Source organism: Hyaena hyaena, unplaced genomic scaffold (assembly GCF_003009895.1).
Source record: "Hyaena hyaena isolate Hyena2069 unplaced genomic scaffold, ASM300989v1 scaffold_73, whole genome shotgun sequence".
In the NCBI taxonomy this organism is placed as follows: Eukaryota; Metazoa; Chordata; class Mammalia; order Carnivora; family Hyaenidae; genus Hyaena; species Hyaena hyaena.
This window is the reverse complement of record NW_024080705.1, coordinates 3,112,959-3,129,632: the sequence shown is the minus strand read 5'-3', so window position 1 is coordinate 3,129,632 and position 16,674 is coordinate 3,112,959. Positions and strand designations below refer to the sequence as shown.

General features: G+C 36.7%; 1 protein-coding gene and 1 pseudogene across 1 annotated transcript in view; one reads left to right on the top strand and one right to left on the bottom strand.

The window, feature by feature from the left end:
• Positions 1 to 16,674, bottom strand: part of CTNNA3 (catenin alpha 3) — a 1,079,366-nt gene that overhangs the window by 850,922 nt on the left and 211,770 nt on the right. The window lies entirely within an intron of this gene.
• On the top strand, positions 883 to 1,024 carry LOC120232533 (annotated as a pseudogene).

The following is a 16,674-nucleotide window of genomic DNA, read 5'->3' as shown; positions in this document are numbered from 1 at the left end:
TGTGGGGCTTAAACTCACAAACTGCAAAGTCATGACCTGAGCTGAAGTTGGTCACTCAACCAACTAAGCCACCCAAGTGCCTCTGGAAAGGCATTTTTATTGGAAAAACGAGTCTCAGCTGTCCTCAGCTGTCTGCCAGTGAGGCTACTATAATGAGCCTTTAATGAATAAAGCTGAATTTAGCTTTGAAGGATAAATTAAGCACCTCTTGGCATTTCTAGTAAAATCTTTTGACCATAGCCTACCCGATCCCCATTCTTGGCCCCAATCCTGACTATCCTCCACTATTATTACAATAACAATCAATGGAAGGCTGGCCTTTCTAAAGCAAATTTCACCATTATTAGGAGTATTACAAAAGTCTTTCTTTTGAGTACTGTATATCTCCTTAAGAGCTAATGAATGCACAATATAAACCAAAGAAGAAAAAGGACATGGATCTACCCAAATGGATTGGCTAATGAGTTTGGGAGATGAATGAACCAACTGCCCGCATACCATTTCACATTCTCCATAATAATCCTCCATGGTTGCTGCAGAATTTAGATTAACGAAAATTTATTGCTGAGTTTATTATTTTTTATCATCTTTTTTCTGAGCACCTAGCAACTAAAGTGATAAGTACCTTCAAACTTGCAAGGATAAATGTTGCAAATATCTAAGTTGAATTACAAATTTTTATGTTTGGAGCTTGAATTATTCATTTACATTTTTTGTTTTTTAAAAAGGAAGAATAAACAAAGCTAAAAGAAAGGAGATACTAAAAAAAAATCTTATTGCTGTAGATTAAAAGCTTTTCAAAGTGGTGGAAAGCCAAAGGGCCCCTTCAGCAATAAACAGTAGATTTATTCAACTGTAGAGGAGCAGAATTTGCCACCCCAAATCGCTTCTCGGCCTTTTGGCTAAGATCAAGTGTAGAATTTGCCACCCCAAAATACGTCTCTATGGCATAAGGATTATTTTAGGCTGATTATTTTTAAGAAGCTGCAAACATGGGAGAAGCTCTGAAAACTAAGTACCATATCCTTCTGCCTCTGTTTCTAACATCAGTGAAGCCCTCACTCATCTCCTGGCTTTTAGCACATTGCAAAGTATCATAGTATGTATAACCACAGGAAGTGAACTTACTGATTATATTACCTAGTTTTCTCTACACTAACCTAATAAAATAGAAAAATGAAAAATATTATTGCAAAGAAACACTATACTAATAAATATAGCACCAAGAAATGATGGAGCTGCACTTCTGCTCCTACAGCGAGTTCTTCATCATTAGACCTGATAAGAAGTGAGGGAAAAAAATTTTCTTAATATTAGTAAAACATGGATTTTCATCTACTATCTTTAATGATAAATATCGCTTTGAGTTCGTAGAGTACCTTGAGATATTCTGTAATAATAGTACAAAGCTATTGTGATTAGCAAACCTTTGAATAATGTTGCTTTTTTCATCTTTATCCCATTCTTTACATATGTTATACTGTGTACCTTCTAAATTAATTAGTCCAATAGTATGGACTATCATCCTATCTTCTTATCCCCAATCCAGGATCAGAACCCATTATACTATGTCCTCTGGAAATGATAGAATTCTCATATGTTCCATCTCCTCTTGAATATTATCACTATCTTTTTGCTTTAATTGAAACCTAGCTGGAGCAAGGAGTGATGCTGGCAAAATGGCCACACAGGAATTTCTCGTGCCCACCACCTCCCAAAAACATCAGTCTGAACAACTATTTATGAGTGAAAATATCTTCACAAGAGCTAAGGATTCCAGGTGAGGGATTATAGCACCTGACCAAAGCACAAAAATAGGGAAAGACTTGTTGAGAATGTAGGAAAGACATATTCACACTACACCTATCACCCTTCTCTCAAGCCCAGGAAGCCCAGCATGGAAAGAGACAACCTCCCTGTGAGAGGATAATGAAGCGAGCATCCAGCTCACTGTGGACCCAACACCTTGCTAATTCCTGTAGCCAAAGGTGGCTCCCATGGCTCCCATGGCAACTTCCGTGTCCTCAGGCTACCAGCAGGCTCCTACAAACCCAGGTCCCTAGCTCACGCCAGTACCTGCTGGCTCCAGTGGCCCAGGTGGCTTCCATAGCATCAAGCTCCCACAGCATCAGGCTCCTACAAACCCAGTCTTCCAGTGCACCCCGGCACCAGGCAGCTCCTGTGGCACCAACCTCTCAGCACACCCCAGTGAACCTAAGCTCCTACCCACCCCAGTGCCAGCCAGTGGCCCCACGTAGCTCCTATGGCACAAGTCTCCTAGTGGACTCCCGTAAACCAGATTCCCAGCCAACCATGGCACCAGCCAGCTCCCAGCTGCAGAACTGGCTGACTCATGCAGCCCTGGCAAGTCCCATAACACCAGGCTCCCAATGGGCTCCTGTAACCCCAGGCTTCCAGGATATTCCAGTGCTAGCCAGCTCCACAGCTCCAGGAAGCTCCTATGACTCCAGGCTTTCAACTACCCCACACAAGCCCAGTCTCTAGTTAGGTACTCAGCAACCCAGGCCTCCTGTTGAGCCTAGCACAAGACTAACTACTACAAGACCCAAGCTTTCAATCCACCTCAGCATCAGAATGGCTCCCACAGTTTTAGGCACCCAGCCTACCTCAGCATCAAACCAGAACTCACAGACCTAGAATCTACTGGGATTCCCAACCACCTCAATGACTCTATGACCCCAGCCTTGAAACCAACACCCAGAGACTTAGGCTCCCAACCCATCCCAGCACTAGACTAGCCCATGCAGACTCAACCTCCAGACTGAATCCATGGTCTCATGTTACAGGCTGACTCCCATGGCTTTAGGCTTCAGATTTGCCTTAGCAGACAGCCTCTGTGGCTCTAATCTCTAGGCTGACTTTTTTTTTCTAATGTTTATTTATTTTTGAGAAAGAAGGAGGGGGTCAGAGAGAGAGGGAGACAGAAAATCTGAAGCAGATTCCAGGCTCCAAGCTGTCAGCACAGAGCTCGACACAGGGCTCCAATCCATGACACAAACCATAAGATCATGATCTGAGCTGAAGTGGGATGCATAACCAACTAAGCCAACCAGGCGCCCTTCTAGGATGACTCTTGAGAAAGTAGGCTCCAATCTCATCCCAGCAATGAAATGGCCCACCAAATGCTAGGCCCACCCCAGTGTTTGCCAGTGTCTGGTTAGCCCCTACGGATGCAAGATCCAGGTCCACCTCTGCAAATCCAAGTCCCAAGTCCATTACTGCAGGCTCAGACACCAGGCCCTCCCTAGTAAACCCAGGCTCAAGTCCTGCCCCAGCAGACCCAGGCAACAGGCTGATCCTCATGACCCCAAGCAAAAGGCCTGCTCCCTGATGATCCAGACACAAGACCTGTCTACCCAAGAACTCCAGCAGCACGCTTACCCACAGACAACACTGAAGAGCCCATCCAGAATCTCTGGAGGGGTTGACTGGTGAAAGCTTTACCTTCCAAAGCCAGTCTATTAAAGAGTGGAAATGATGCCTACTTTTTCAAAGTTGCAACAACAATGTGAGGCCACAAGGATCATGAAAAATCAAAGAAACATGACACCACCAAAGAAACTAATAAAACTCTCCAATGACTGACCCTAAAGAAATGAAGAACTATTAACTTTCACAAAAAATTTAGAATAATCCTTTTAAAGAAATCCTTTTAAAGAAATTCAGTGAACTATAAGAAAACACAGATAGAAAACTAAATGAAATTAGGAAAACAATGCATAAACAAAATGAGATGTTTAACAAAGAAATAGAAATCATTAAACACACACATACACATACACAGAGAGAGAGAGAGAAATCCTAGAGTTCGAAGAATACAGTGACTAAAGAATTTAGTAGAGAGCTTTAATAGCAGTGTTGACCAAGTAGAAGAATTAGTGAAGAAGAATACAGTTCATTTAAAATCATCTAGTCAGTGAAGCAGAAACAAGAAAGAGTGAAAAAAAGTTTTAAAAGACTTCCTGAATTATAAGATATCATTAAAAGAAACAATTTATATATCATTGGAGTCTCAGAATGAAAAGAGAGGGAAAAGGAGCAGAAAGTTTATTTAAAGAAATAATGCCTGGGGTGCCTGGGTGGCACAGCTAGTTTAAGCATCTGACTTAATTTTGTCTCAGGTCATGTTCTCATGGTTCATGGGTTCAAGCCCCACATGAGGCTCTGCATTATCAGTGCAGATTCTCTCTCTCCCTCCCTCTCCCTCTCTGTCCCTCCTCCATTCACACTCTCTTTCAAAAAACTAAACTTAAAAAAAATTAATTAAAAAAAAAAGAAATAATGGCTAAGATATTACTATATCTGGGAAGATATCTGGGTTTCTAAATTCATGAAGCTAATAGGTAAATCCAAACACAGTATTTTAATCCAAAACAATCCTTTCCAAGGTACATTATAACAAAACCATATAATCAAAGACAAAGAAAGAATTTTAAAAGCAGCAAGATAAAAATAATTCCTTACATATAAGGGGGCCCAAATACGGCCCTTATAAGGGTCATAGAAACCCTTACAAGCCTTATAAGGCTGCAAACACCTTGCAGGCCAGAAGAGAGTAGGATGATATATTCGAAGTGCTGAAAGAAAAGAAAAATGACAACCAAAATACTTTACTGAGCAAAATACTTTTGCCTTTCAGAAATGAAGGAGAAATAAAGACTTCCCCAAGCAAATAAAACCTGATTATTCATTAGTGGAACTTTGAAAGGTATGTAAAGTACTACTGTCATTTAAGGAATAGAAGAGGCCAGGGATGCTGCTAAAATCCTACAATGCACAGGACAGTCTCCACAATAAAAACTTACCTGATACTAAATGTCCATAATGCTGAGGTTGAGAAACATTTCCCTAATGAAAAGAATACTCCTCTAGCTCATTGAGAGTGATCAATGACTATCATATGTTAATTAGGAATGCTTTTGACTAACAAAACCTAAAACAAATGGTAGTTTATTTTCCTGAAACCAAATTCATAAAGATGACTTCCCACAGTTGAAGAGCATTAAGGACTTGTAACCTCAAGGTCAGAAGATGACTGCTACAGTTACAGGCATCACTACCACATTCAAGGAAGAAAGTGGAGATAGAAGAGAAAGCCACATCTGTGCCTTTTATCAGGAAAGCAAAACCTAACAGTTCAGTGGGCAGATCTTTAAAGAATTCTGTAGGAAAAAAAAAAAAGTGTACTCACTTCTTTAATTGACCCACTGGTCACACTTCTGCTTAAGTTAAGCTATGGTTAGATATTAAGTTAGGGAATAAACAAATAAACTGGTAAACCAAGTACCCTTCTTTCATTATAGAATGAGAAACAAACTAAAAAGCTATCAATCAGAGACTAACAGTGAAAAATCTTAGAAACATTCTTCAGAGAACACTTGGGAAAGCAGTTTTATTACAGAGAACAATCTCAGTGTTTTGCATATTACAGCCTTGATATGGGAAATTCAATGTATGCCAAAGCTCAGAGATCTATGTTAGAGTCCATAGGTATGATGCCTTTTGAATCTGTACAAAGCTGTCCCAGCCAGCAGTATAAATACAAGACTCTTGGACTTCCATTCAGAATGAAAGAGGTGGGGTGCCTGGGTGGCTCAGTAGGCTAAGCATCCAACTTCAGCTCAGGTCATGATCTCACAGTTCGTAGGTTCAAGTCCTGCATCAGGCTCTGTGCTGACAGCTAGCTCAGAGCCTAGAGCCTGTTTCAGATTCTGTGTCTCCCTCTCTCTCTGACCCTCCCCTGCTCACGCTGTCTCTATCTTTCTCAAAAACAAATAAAACATTTAAAAAATTTTTTAAAGCATTTAAAATGAAAGAGGCATGTTTGCTATCCTGTGCAAAGATTTAAAAAGCCCTGTTCCTCTAGAGAAGTGCATATCCTAATGAGCCTATCATACTTAATTTGGATTTCTGTTTGGTACATAAACAATACAGACCCTAATGAACATTATATATGCCCCAGTAGATGAAACATATATTCAGATTTTCAATTATTAAGTATCTATTAAGAAGGAGATCATGAAGAGCCAGGAAAAGGGAAATCTGTCAGAGTAGGTAAAAGTTGGGATTACTTGAAGCCTCCCCAGTCTTTTCAGTTTAGCATGTCTAGAGTAAAATGCCATTGTTTTAACTAATTTCATATTATAAATGGGAATTTCTCAGCTTAATACTTTCCAAAACTTTTTTTCCTTAGGTCAACACTTAACAACTAATCAGAATAAAAGGTTCTGGAATTTTTTTGATAAATTATATTCAACTTGTGAGAGTTGCTAAAATCTGAGGTTCAAATTTTTGGTTAAACTACTCTGTGCAAAAGAAAAAGGGGGGGCTTATTTTATAGATCATTTTATGCTCTTTAAAATTTATTAGTTACCACCATAATAAATAAGATAACAGGGCAATTTATTTGGGGACTATGAATAGGTAACTGAACAATTATGAGACAAGATGCATGTCAGATACTGGTCACCTGAAGCATTTCGGTTGCCACTCATCTTATGTATTCTATTGTCATTTGCCCACGATGACATATGCAGAGCTTCCTTGCTATATTTATGCACCTAACTATGCATCGACCATTTAAAAGGGACTAACACTATATGTCCAGGATTTTTAAGACTTAATGGAGGACCAAGGGGGAGAAGAAGGGGGGAAATAGTCGGGGAGAGGGAGAGAGGCAAACCATGAAAGACTCTTGAATACTGAGAACAAACTGAGGACTGATGGGTGTTGGGGGGGGGGGGGGGGGGGGAGATGGACATGGAGGAGGGCACTTGTGGGGATGAGCACTGGGTGTTATATGGAAACCAACTTGACAATAAACTATTTGTAAAAAAGTAAAAATAAAAAATAAAGAGCTTTTTATGTTTAAAAAAAGAAAATAGTTTGGTAGTTTCTTATATGGTTAAACAACTATACACTTACTAAATAATCCAGTAATTCCTAGATATTTACTGAAGAGAAATAAAAAATTATATTCACAAAAAAAAGAGTTAACCTTTTGTGAGGAACACTCACTGCATACATAAACACGTAAAATATTTTCAAATATGTTTAAAATTATAGTATAATATAATATAGTATAATAATATAGTATTACACTATATTGTAATACTATATTATTATAAATTCACTATTAGCAAAATTCTGTTCTGTTATTTTTTAACAATCATTCAAAGGCCACATTGTACAGTGAAAAGAATACAAGGAGTCAGAATACCTGTGTTTTAGTTCCAAGTCCAAGCTTGGGCAAATTATTTAAAACTCTTAAGCCTCAATGTCATACTCTGAAAAATGGAGATGATAGAGCCTGCCTGCCTGTCTAATTCATAGGGCAGCTATTCATAATTACACGTTATGATATTCATGAAAGTGTTAAAAATTGAAAGACATCCTACAAAGATGTCATTAATGAATAAATACAAATAAGAATATAGCATGTGGGAGGAAAAATGGTAGAAAAAAGTGGCGGGGAAAAAAGAACTGAAAATATATTTGGAAATCATATGAACTTGATGAACCCCAATATGCTTTTTCTCAAAAGCAAAGCAGATAACAAGTTCAGAGTTTAAAGGGCTCTTGGTCACTTGCTTTTAATAAGATCAGCATGTAATAGGTCCAAACATAATACAAGCCACCTGATGAAAATAAGAAACCTAAGACTGTATAGAATAGTGAGGTAAAAATACTAAATCCTGAGGCACCTGGGTGGATCAGTTAAACATCAGACTTGGGCTCAAGTCATGATCTCACAGTTCATGGGTTGGAGACTTGCATCAGGCTCTGTGCTGACCACTCAGAGCCTAGAGCCTGCTTATGATTCTATGTCTCCCTCTCTCTGCTCCTCCCCTGACCACACTCTGTCTTGTTCTCTCAAAAACAAATATTAAAAAAAAATTTTAATCCTAAATCCTAAGTGGAACACAGAATCAATCTGCAGAGCAAACAGAACACTATAATAACAGAGGTAATATGTCCATTATAAAATTAACCTGATTTCCATACAAGGCAATATTCTTCTGTATTGTGCTAAAGATGAAATAGTAGGAATCTGAGAGGGCTTAGGAAACAATTTTTGGAAAACTATATTTTTATTCAAAATGGACTGGATAAAGCTCTCAAGTCTAAGAAAATCCAAATTATGATGTAAACAATGTGAAATTTTTTAATCTACTGAGAAAATCAGAAAAGAGAGAAGATACTGTAATTTCTGTAATAGGAATGAAAAAGAAACTCAAGTAGAACCTTTTCAGAAAAGATTTTTCAATGAGTAAAAGAATATGCATAGAGATAAACTGTAATCTTTCAAGAGGCAGGTGGGGCTGCAAAGGTGGCCTCGGTGATGAGCTGCATGTAAAAGTTAATGCAACAGATATTCATTAAATTAGTACTTAAAATATTGTACATTATGGGTGGATGGAAGGAGTCTATGATCCCTGTCATGTTCATGAAGTACTGCAAAACCAATACTTTTATAACTAAGGGAAACTTTAATATACGCAAGATGTCTAAAGGAGTGTTATATATGTTATATACACAGATGTTTCAACATTTACTATTGAGTACCAAGGGCAATCAGGAAGATAAAGATAGTTTGGAATACCTAAGATTTCATGTAGAAGTGGAGGTCAGAAATTGGTCTTAAAGAATTGGTATGATTTGGGTAGGTGGAAAACCAGCTACTATAATAAAACCCAATTATTCATTGGCAATCTTGAAGGAAAATCTTTAAGGAGCTGCTCCCATGTTCACTTTCTTTTTTCCTTTTAGAGACTTAAATGGTTTAGCAAAGGTCACTAAGTGGAATCATACCAAGAACTAGAATCCTCAGTGTTTGGAGTACCAAATAACAAATCCATTAAACTCATCTCACAATACCAGTTCTGATGATGGTCTCCCCTCTATTTGAATACCTCTAGGGACTCACAATTTCATGAAACAATTAATTCCCTACTCTGTTTCAGAATATTTCACAAATATGAATTGGAAGTCCTAAAAGTATTTTAGGTATACAAATATTTCAATTTCCTGTCTATAAAAAAATTTCCTGAAATTTCAAGGGTAAATGTCTGCATAATAAAATAAAAGACTTTCATATAATTTTTAGATTTCAAAGCTAGACGATCTGTAAGGCGACTAAAGCCCAGACTTGCTTAGGGTCACAAAGCAATTTAGTGACAGAACCCAGTCTAGAAATTCAATCTCCTGCTTCTTAAGAACTTTCAAATATGCATTAACTGTCCCTTATACTCTAATCCCAAGGACTCTATTTTGTGCTCCATATCAAGAACTAGATGCTTCATTTCAAACCTTCTGAAAACAAAAAAAAAGTTTAATAATCTCTTGAGATTTATTTCTCTATCTCTATGTATTGTAACTCTTTCCGATATAGCAAAGTCAACAGCTACTTCATGTACTTCTAAAAAGTGCATAAGACATTAACTGAAAGCTGTGGCACAAAACTTTGGCTAAATATACCTCCCCCTCCACATATCACCACCCTCCTCCCTGCTGTCTTTCATATAAAAATTAGTATACTTTTTATCTATTATCAGTTATCCATGTACCCTGTCTTTGGAAATTACATGCATAACAGATGTATGGAAATTCTATAGATTCACCATTTGAATATAAGCACTTTTTAAAAAAGGGAACTGCAAGCATTGCTTGTTTTCTAGAATTAAAAACATTCACTGAGAAATGGCATGTCTAGAGGCACCTGCATGGCTCAGTCAGTTGAGTATCTGACTTTGGCTCAGACCATGATCTCATGGTTTATGAGTTTGAGTCCCATGTTAGGCTCTGTCCTGACAGCTCAGAGCCTGGAACCTGGAGCCTGCTTCACATTCTGTGTCTCCAGCTCTCTCTGCCTCTCCCCCATTTGCTTGCTCGCTTCCTCTCTCTCTCTCTCTCTCTCTCAAATAAATAAAACATTAAAAAAATAAAAAAGAAATGGCATCTCTAGCCCTTCTTGATATGTGAAGTCCTGTCTATTACTCATTGTCCTACTCCTTAGGTTTCCTCCCCACCTTTTTGTTGGTATCAGTTGGAACAATACTGCTATCCAGCTGTGAAATTATCTTCACTGGATGGTCTTTAGTACCTACTTTACTACTTAAAATTGTACATTATCTCCAATGACAAATAGGTCATCAAAGAGCCTTTGTCCACAGAAGCCACTCCACTGACAATTCATCAGAAGCCAATATTAGTTTCTTTCACACAAACTTTTTAGTTAGCTTAAACATAGTTGAGGAACAGAGGTTTTTCTCAGCTACCCATTTTTTCTCTAAAGCTTTCTGAGTCTCTAAAGTTTTCTAGGATGTCTTGTCTTGTTAATTCTTGAAATGTTTACTAAAAACAGTGCAATAATTTCCATAATCAAATGATCCCTGCCAGTACAAAACCTAAAGTGCTAAATCCTACTAATCATAATGCTTACATGGCACAGTGAAGAAAATTTTTAATGAAACTGCATTTATTTATTATGCATTTATTTTATTTTTTAAAAGATTTAAAGCAATATATGATAAATACACATATAAAATAAGTAGAATTACAGCGCCTGGGTGGCTCAGTCATTAAGCATCTGACTTTGGCTCAGGTCATGATTTCACAGTTTGTGAATTCAAGTCCCCCATCAGGTAAGCTTGAGACCCACTTCGGGTAAAACACAAGGTTAGCCCCTTCGGGTAAACACAAACCCTGCTGTGGGTGAACATGAGCCCCACTTCCGGTAAAACACGAGACATGCTTCAGGTGAGTCTCGCTTCTTTTGCTTTCCACCCCCCCCTTCTCCTTCTGCCCCTCACTCACTTGCACCCTCTCTCTCCAAAAAAAAAAAAAAAAAAGTAGAGTTAAAATAGTAATAAACTAAAACTCAGCTAATGTATCAGAAAACCTTAGCTTGTAAGAACTACTATTCAAGGTTTAGCCATGAACTTCCAGGCTATCATCACCTGCTAAAAGTGGACCCATTTGTTTTTAACTATATATACATTTACATGGATATGCGTCCATAAAGAGACAATACAGTGTAATGGCAAAAACATTAACTTTTCATAAAGTCTTGAAATTGTATTCCTTAGTCTTCACTATACTTATTAATAAATTTAACCTCTCTTAAAAAAATTAATTGTCCTTATTTTTTAATGTACTGGATGATTGTTTAAAGCATGTTTCTAAACAGGAAATATAATTTTCTCTCTCATTTCTTCACTAATTTATTCAACAGGAAGATGAAGGAAGCAAATTTGTTCAGGACCTACTCTACCTTTCCATGCATTATGCTATTCAATCCTCACACCAATCCTAGAAAGAATCTATAACTTATCCATTTTATGGCAAAGGAAACTAAAGCTCAGAAGGATTAGATCATACTGATAAGGAGCAGAGTTGAGATTTGAACTCATTTGCTGAAATGAAAATTAATATTCTCACCACTACATGACATAGTCTCAAAAGAAATACCAACTGATCATTTATTTGGCACCAATATCCAACTTAGAAGATAGTACAGATATAGAATCAAAACTAGAATATGGTCCTTGAACTTTAAGGAGTTGATACTTTGCTTACCTCACTAACCTAACTAGAGTTATGGCAGGTATATCTTGAAACTTAATGACTAGTTAACAATAAATTTGAATATGTATTTAGCCATTAGATAGGTACTGAGTTCTACCAAATGACAACAGCATGCAAAATATTAAATATAATGACTAAACCAAAAATAAGCAACTTCTGATATCAAACAGTGATTTTTCACTAAAATCCAAGGTGTAGGAAATATAGAGGTAAAAATAATCTGTCAGGTTTTTTTAAACTTCTTCCTTCAGACCATTAGAGAATTTCTATTCCATCTAATGTCAGACTAGCTTTCCTTTTCCTGATTTACTTCTAAGTCAGGATTAATGCTTTAATACTAAGAACCACTAAGTGATTCCTTACTGTTTGCACCATTAAATTTCACAGAATTAAGATAAATCCATGCTTGTGTAAGAGTCATTTCTATTTTGCTCCTCATCATTATTTCTATATTTATACATCACCTTGTACTAGAAAGGACATGGAGTGGCTTATAAGGATACATAAAATACAAATTACCATAAATTAAAAGTTGGTTGAAAGAAAAAATAAAGGTGAAGACAAAGTGAACTATACATCATTGTGGTAAGCCACAAATTTGGCTCTTTTCTTCTTAGTAGTCAACTGGAAACAGGAAAACTTATCACTTATAGGATTTACAGTTCCAAGAGATTTTTTTCATTGCTCAAGAGAAATACAGTTAACCTCAGTATTAAGATATTTTAGTGAGTTCTCTAAGATATCTTTAAAAACAAATGTGAGCTGACAAAATAATTATCTTCATTCTTCATATAATATAGGCAATAATATTTTCATGGATCTGGTTTTTATTGCTCCAGAGATAAAGATAGAATATTGAGTTATATGTTTATAATCCTCTGATTGAGTTATATGTTTATAATCCTCTGATCCACTAAGAGAACAGATTATTGTTCGTGTAACAAACTCTCACACCCTTCTCTATTACAGAGGCTCAAACTACAGGAAAACCGAAACTGGTCCCTGAGGCTAGATGCATCTATTTAAATAAACCTCTGAGCCAGGAAGAAAGGGGAAGATATATAGGGAGCCTATATGACCCAAGTTATTAGATAAAGAGCTTTCTGGGAGTTTATAGAAGTTCTTAGCTACTATGTAGAGATCTTGAAAATGTGAGAATGAGAAATATACATTTAAGAAAGTTTTACTGTTTTATCTACAATTATTCCCCCTTTGGCTGTCTGATAAAACAAAGTAGCAAAGACTTAAATTTCCTGTCATTTATTTTTGATAAAACTTTGTTCATTTTTTTGAATATGAAACACTACCATTTCAAGGCTATTGGATGACTAGCTTTATGTAGCTTATAGTCTAATGACCTCAGTATAGAATAATAGCATTCCAGGCCTCCTGTGGTTCTAACCATCTGCCCACTGTTTCACAGTAGATGGGAAGGGACTTCTCCATCTGTCCAGAATTCACTTATGCAAGAATAAGACTTTTTAATTTTTTTAAACTCCACATGTTTTCTTTAAAAAACTACAAAGAGGAAAATGGGGAAATTTGAACCCAAAAGAGCACTTCCACTGGATATAACTTATGTGGTGTCTCAAACTGTTGTACAGACCCAGAACTCCTCATTGATCTCATACTGATTACAGTCATAGTTTCCAGCCTTCTTCACAATCCAAGAACTGTGAACGCAGTTGATGGGAATCCGTCAAGGGTTTGGTAGTAAATGCAGTACCATAATGCCTGGTGGGGACACACCCTGTAAGGTCCCAAAAATAACTTGGGAGTTGTTGAAGCAGAGCAAAAGTCTCACACCCATGCAAGCGTAGTCTATAAGCCTCTGCAGTAGAGCCTCTTAGGTGCACTTGGGGCAGTAAGGAGATACTTAAATCATATACAAAAGGAAATACTATCAACTGACCTGCCTAGATCTCCATACTGTTTTGCAGATTTAAAGATGAAATGCAGAAAACAGCAGTCAGAAACTATAATGTACAATTTAAGTACATGGTAATGTTACAATAAACTTCCAAATTAAAAAAAAAAATTACTTAGGAGCGCCTGGGTGGCTCAGTCGTTTAAGCGTCTGACTTCAGCTCAGGTCATGATCTCACAGTCTTTGAGTTCCAGCCTGCATCAGGCTCTGTGGTGCTTCTGATTCTGTGTCTTTCTCTCTCTGCTCCTCCCCTGCTCATGCTCTGCCTGCCTCTCTCTCTCTGTCTCTCAAAAATAAATAAAAATTTTTAAAAATTAATAAAAATTTTTAAAAATTACTTATAGGGGCACCTGGGTGGCTCAGTAGGTTAAGTGTTCGACTTTGGCTCAGGTCATGATCTCATCATTAGTGGGTTCAAGCCCCACAGCGGGCTCTGTGCTGACAACTCAGAGCCTGGAGCGTGCTTCGATTCGGTGTCTCTCTCTTTCTCTGCCCCTCCCCCACTTGCACTCTGTTTCCTCTCTCTAAAAAATAAGAAACATTTTTAAAATTTTATCTTAAAAATTACTTATAAACTGGATGTAGTATTAACCCTGATTATGAATAAGTTGCCATGCACAGGGGAAGATGCTTCTAAAAATATACAACTTATTGGGAGAACTAAAGCATGGGTAGTTCTTACTTTTAATATCCAGATTTTCTATTTCATTTCATTTATTTACATTTAACACTGTCCTCAACTACTAGAAATTCTTCCAAGCAGAAATCTTTCTTTATACATCCCTTACATCACACACAGGTCTGACTCTACATCCTTCTCCATGTTGACACATCTTTCTGCTCTTCTAACATGCCATCCTGCCCACACTCTCTTCAGATAGCAAAACCAGCCTTCCTCATATTCTTTTACTTCAAGATCTGACTTTAATACCTGTCTGAACTGTGTTGAAGGACTTCATTAAATATCAGCCAAAACAGACAATGAGAAAATATCACAGGAGAAAATCAGCAAAAGAAAGGGAAAGACGGATCATTGAGGAACATCAAAAAATACTGTAAGGAAAAGACAGAAAAAGTACTTATACTTTAATTCCAATGGTCTTGGTAAACATTTTAAGAAATGTAACAATAAATGAAATAAGGGAGATTTCATCTATTTATTACAAAAATACTGAAAATTAAAAAAGGAATAATGCCTATTACTAATTACCTAATACTAAATAAGGACTCTGGCCATAGCATTAACATGAATTCAACATAATGTTAATCTCAAAGCAAACCATAAATTTCTTTTTTGTTCATTCAAGTCTGGTACAAACCAAACAAAATCTTCACAAAAGTTAAACATTTCCTTAGACCTCATTCCAAGACTTCCACGCTACCTACCTATCTATCCTCCTGTAAGTCATCTGTAAAGTTCTGACATGCAACAGGAAGCTTATTGGCTAAATCAGTATGGGAGGTGGGCACTGCTGTCAAACAGCAGTTCATACTGGTATTGTAAAATACAGAAGATCATTCATAAAATGGTAGATACCATGAATATCCATAAGAGGCATGCTTGCTTTGAAATATTCCCTAGGAATCTTAGTACCACGTAGTACCTGCACAGAATTACTTTTTAGCAAGGAAAAAGTAATTCTCTAAAACCTTAAAATATTCTTGCATGATACTAGCTATGGTCATTTTGATCTTGTATGCCTGAACCAGCTGCTGCATTACAATATCTATATTAGAATGATGATTCTCACTTTTAGGATGATAGTCAAACAGGATTCTGATTACCAACTCAAATAAAAATACAGGGAGGGAACACCAAGTATCCATAAAAAATTGTTTACAGCAACTGTAGTTATTCAAGTTATTTCCAAAGAAAGCCTATCCCCTGGGCCAATGTTTCTGTGGCATTTTTTTTATTACTACATATCTCGAAAGTGCCTTTCATGCTCAGCAGGCACATAATAGGCAAGGAACTGATAAATTGGAAAAGCTATCATAAGAATATAAATCAAAAATTCCATAAAATTTGGCTTATGTGCCCAAACATGTCAAAAGCATGATACGCTATATCAGTTATTCACCACCAACAAAAAGGAAAGTTAAAAGTTAAAATAATCCTAATTTTTGCCGATATATATTTTCTCCCCTATCATTTTTATCTTAAATACTTATGTGTATTATTTCCCCAAATATATATTTTACTAGCATCTCTCCTTTAAACATGAAAAAAATCACAGCAATTTCTCTTCATATCTAAATGTTTGTTCAGTAAAAAATATGACCAGTTAAAGTTACTTCCCAAAAAATAAATCTAGTTCTTAACCATAAGCTAATGATGCTTAAAGGAATGTCTCTGCAAGATGACCACCAGATGGGACATCACTCCTAGACTGCAACACAAGGAAAAACTGATGAGAAAAATATAAAAGATTGTTTGTTAGGAGATGAATATAAGGAACACCACAGGAAGAAGCCATTTATAATCATTTTCTCCTCCATGTAATTTAAAGCTGTGGACAGAGAGCCAAATAATGGCAGGGGAGGCACCTCCCACTAAGTAAAAATTAAGAAAACCAGCTCTAATGTAAGCAAAACAGAACTAATTATTCTCATAAATTCCTTTCAGAATGTTAATACAAAACATGAACACTACGGTGCTGAGAGCAGGAGGCAGGGAAGTTGTAGAAAATTTAGATCCAGCACTTTCCCTTAAATTAGGTTAGCATATCATAGTAAAATCTATAGTGGAAGAGTGTAAACGGAACTAGACAGAACATGATGGAACAAGTTTGGGACTCTGAAAGGCAAGAGATATTTTCAGATTATAATAGCAGAGATTCTAAATGATAAGTTATACTAACAACAATAGCTAAGATTTTTGAGCATTTACATTAAATCCATTTTACAATTTAATCCTTCAACAGCCTGTATGAATCAAATTATTTCTCTATTTTACAAACAAGGAAAATAGAGAAACTCAAGGACACATATAGTTTAAAGGCAGAGCCTTAAGAACTGGTTTCCATTTCAGAACTCTTTTCAATATATTAAGCTGCCTCTATGTTTATAATATTATGAAGTACTAGTGAATTTTTGAGACTTTATTGTGATTTTAAAAGTCAGGAAAGACAAATACCAAC